The sequence below is a fragment of the Oncorhynchus mykiss genome, chromosome 27, assembly GCF_013265735.2.
Source record: "Oncorhynchus mykiss isolate Arlee chromosome 27, USDA_OmykA_1.1, whole genome shotgun sequence".
Taxonomy (NCBI): Eukaryota; Metazoa; Chordata; class Actinopteri; order Salmoniformes; family Salmonidae; genus Oncorhynchus; species Oncorhynchus mykiss.
The window spans coordinates 17288455-17293321 of record NC_048591.1 but is presented as its reverse complement, the minus strand read 5'-3'; positions in this window follow the sequence as shown (position 1 = coordinate 17293321).

Here is a 4867-nt window from a genome sequence, read left to right as displayed (position 1 = left end):
CCTTGTCATTAAAAAAAAGTGTGATGTTAAAACAATAAGGCACGAGGGGGTGTGGTATATGGCCAATATACCATGGGCTGTTCTTACTTGCGACGCGGAGTGCCTGGATTCAGCCCTTAGCCTTGGTATATTGGCCATATATCACAAACCCTCCAGGTGCCTTATTGCTATTATAAACTGGTTACCAACGTAATTAGATCATAAAAATAAATGCTATATGGTCTGATATCACGGCTGGCAGCCATTCAGCATTCAGGGCTTGAACCATTCAGTTTATAATTATCTTTTGATTCTGGGCAAAACTCCTCACCTTACTCTTCATAAAGAATGGTAACTAAAGCAACTTCGTAACTCAATATTTTATTTTTCTCCAGAATTAGGTCTAATTCGTTTCAAAACGCACAAAGAAAGATAGAATGTTGCTGTACAATGTTTTTAGAAGATGTATGTCTGATGGCACAGTGGCATGCGTTTAGGCATCTTTTTCACTAATTGGTCTCTTGGCCAATCAGATCTGAAAACGCTCTAATGTGAAAAGATCTGATGTTATCGGTCAAAAGAAGAATTAGTGGAAACAATTAAAGAATTGGGCTGCCTGTGTGAACAAATCAAATTGCAGCCAGTATGCAGCAGATCAATCAATTTGCCAGTCTGGAAACAATGTAACACTTTCCCTATCCCAGTCTGCTGTCCCCACATGCTTAAAGATGGCCACCATTGTTCCCGTACCCAAGAAAGCAAAGGTAACTGAACTGAATGACTATTGCCCCAAAGCACTCACTTCTGTCATCATGAAGTGCTTTGAGTGACTAGTCAAGGATCATATCACCTCCACCTTACCTGTAACCCTAGACCCACTGCAATTTGCATACCGCCCCAATAGGTCCACAGACGATGCAATTGCCGTCACACTGCCCTATCCCATCTGGACAAGAGGAATACCTATGTAAGAATGCTGTTCTTTGACTACAGCTCAGCATTCAACACCATAGTATCCTCCAAGCTCATCATTAAGCTTGAGGCCCTGGGTCTAAAACCCACCTTGTGCGATTGGGTCCTGGACATCCTGACGGGCAGCCCCCAGGTAGTGAAGGTAGGAAACAACGTATCAACTTCGCTGATCCTCAACGCTGGGGCCCCAAAAGGGAGCATGCTCAGCCCTCTCCTGTACTCTCTGTTCTCCCATGACTGTGTGGCCATGCACGCCTACAACTCGATCATCAAGTTTGCAGACAACACAACAGTAGTAGGCTTGATCACCAACAACAACGAGACAGTCTATAGGGAGGAGGTGAGGGCACTCGGAGTGTGGTGTCAGGAAAACAACCTCTCACTCAACGTCAACAAAACAAAGGAGATGATCGTGGACTTCAGGAAACAGCAGAAGGAGCACCCCCCATCCACATTGATGCGACAGCAGTGGAGAAGGTGGAAAGTTTCATGTTCCTCGGCGCACACATCACAGACAAACTGAAATTATTTACCCACACCGACAGTGTGGTGTAGAAGGCGCAACAGCGCCTCTTCAACCTCAGGAGGCTGAAGAAATTTGGCTTGTCACCTAAAACCCTCACAAACTTCTACAGATGCACAATTGAGAGCATCCTGTCGGGCTGTATCACCTCCTGGTATGGCAACTGCACCACCCACAACCGCAGGGCTCTCCAGAGGGTGGTGCGGTCTGCACAACGCATCACCGGGGGACAAACTACCTACCCTCTAGGACACCTACAGCACCCGATGTCACAGAAAGGCAAAAAATATCATCAAGGCCAACAACCACCCGAGCCACTGCCTGTTCACCCCGCTACCATCCAGAAGGCGAGGCCAATACAGGTGCATCAAAGCTGGGACCGAGAGACTGAAAAATAGTTTCTATCTCAAGACTGTTAAACAGACATCACTAACACGGAGATGCTGCTGCCTACATACAGACTTGAAATCATTGGCCACTCTAACAGATGGATCACTCGTCACTTTATTAATGCCACTTTAATAATGATGTTTACATATCTTGCGCTACTCATCCCAGATATATATACTGTATTTTATACCATCTATTGCATCTCATCTATACTGGTCGGTCATGGCCCATCCATATATTTCTATGTACATATCCTTATTCCATCCCTTTATTTAGATTTGTGTGTATTGGGTAGTTGTTGTTTGGCCCTGTCCAGGGGTGTCCTCGGATGGGGCCAAGGTGTCTCCTGACCTCTCCTGTCTCAGCCTCCAGTATTTATGCTGCAGTACTTTATGTGTCGGGGGGCTAGGGTCAGTTTGTTATATCTGGAGTACTCCTGCTGTCCTATTTGGTGTCCTGTGTGAATTTAAGTGTGCTCTCTCTAATTCTCTCTTTCTTTCTCTCTCTCGGAGGACCTGAGCCCTAGGACCATGCCTCAGGACTACCTGACATGATGACTCCTTGCTGTCCCCAGTCCACCTGGCTGTGCTGCTGCTCCAGTTTCAACTGTTCTGCCTTATTATTATTGGACCATGCTGGTCATTTATGAACATTTGAACATCTTGGCCATGTTCTGTTATAATCTCCACCCGGCACAGCCAGAAGAGGACTGGCCACCCCACATAGCCTGGTTCCTCTCTAGGTTTCTTCCTAGGTTTTGGCCTTTCTAGGGAGTTTTTCCTAGCCACCGTGCTTCTACACCTGCATTGCTTGCTGTTTGGGGTTTTAGGCTGGGTTTCTGTACAGCACTTTGAGATATCAGCTGATGTAGGAAGGGCTATATAAAGAAATGTGATTTGATTTGATTTGATTTGTTGTTAAATTGTTCAATTACTTGTTAGATATTGCTGCACTATCGGGAACTAGAAGCACAAGCAATTTCACTACACTCGCAATAACATCTGCTAACCATGTGTATGTCACCAATTCAATTTAATTTAATTTAATCGGCATAAGGTTACAGTTTGTTTAGAAACAACACGTTTTTCACGTCTCTGCTATTTACAGTACTGCAGCGCCCACCTGTGGCCACAGGGTAAAAGGACCGCAGCGTAATGTGCTGCCAGTGGCCGTGACCGAGGTGGCGAAGTGTCTGTCTGTCGCGCTGTGTCATTAATGTTTAACACTAAGGGACTGGAGTCACCGGAGTCATGTGAGAAACTGCACTTTACTGAACTGAAGAAAGACAGCATTCACATCAGACAACGGGAGAGATGGACATGAAACATCTAACGTGTAAGTTTAAATGAAGACGGTTTGTTGTTTAAGGAGATACACTTTGAACAAACTACACAGTAAGTCATAATGATATTATGATGAGGAGCAATGTATTGAAATATAATTTTTCACACAAGGCTATTACTTATTCACCCTGTGTGTTTTAATTAAGGAGTATGCCAAGAGAACGCATATCAGATACTTGATTGGTTAATTTATTGATGGTTGATTGCTTTATTATTTCTCTGTGGAATATAAAAACATGTTACTCAACATGGGTCCTCTGGGAAACATTATCCTTACTCTGTGTGTGTGTGTGTGTAGTGGTGGGGATGGGGAGAATTCCGGGGTATCTACTGATTGGCTCAGCACTCTGTATGGGCGTGGTCAGTCAAACCCTAAGCTACACCTCCAGGGTCAGAGTTCACAAAGGGAGGAGCCTCACACTGCCCTGCATGATCACAACACATGCAAGTGAGATAATGCACACAAAAAAAAGACTACCTTTTTGGAATGTCCCCATACCCCTGTTATACTGGTGTGTGTGTAGGAGCAGTTCAGTACTGGCAGACCCCATTTGGTCAGGTCCTGAACAGCAGTCTTCATGCCAACCAGAAAGATGTTGGTTACTATGCAACGAGATGGTAGCCTGCGGATCCACATTGCCTCTCCCCACCACAGCAGCATGTACTACTGCCTCCTACTGACCGGAGGACAAACTACACTCATCCTACCAGCTGTAAGTACTGTTGTAAGGCATCCATGTTGTGTTAATAAAACATGCACTATATAATAAGGTTGCCATTTGGGACTCAAACATGCATTCACTCTTTACCTCCCTCATTTAAACATCATCAACATTAAATACAGATACATTTTACCAGCACTCATAAGGTGTGTGAATTGGGTGCGGTCGCTAGGACAGGGACATCGTAACCATGGTGAAACAGTCAGCGTGGCATTCCGGCAGGATGTGGAACAAGAGGATGAGGATAACTCTGCCTCGACGACAAGCATTATCATGGACAAAGTCAGCCCATCTCCACCGGCCAAAACTCAGAGAAGCTTCAGGAGCAAATGTCATGAAGAGAACAGTACTTATCTCCCGCCCAAGCAGTGCTCGCTGTCCCTCACCAGGCTCAACACCATCATGGCTGCTGCCAGCGCCGGCCCCCCTCGACACCCAGAGCCCCCCGGGTAGAGACTCAGACCCTGACGAAAGGGATACAGCCAGTCCATCCCAGGGCCAGGAGAAACCAGTCTTTCAACTGGAGATGTGACATACAAGATCTGGGCCTGTATTCATAAAGCGTCTCAGTATGGCGGCTGATAAATGATCCCTTCCTGACCGGTTCATATAAATCTTAATCATTACGAATTAAAACGCGAAACTGTTTCTAGGTCAGCCCTCCTAGTCTTGATAGACGCAGCCCCTAAGCAGAAAGATCAGGGTCATGTTCAATAGGGCATACAGACACACCGTACCAAAATAGTTTGGAACAGAAAAAAAAACGAGTTTCTTACTGGACAACTTTAACAGATAGTGCCTTGCCATTTCACTCCATTGTAAAACATTTACTCAATCACAAATTCCCAGACAAATTTAAGATTTGGACTTGTCATCAAATCCAACAGATTCCATTAATATTTTGTTAAAGTAATTGGAAATAAAACATAAAAAATACA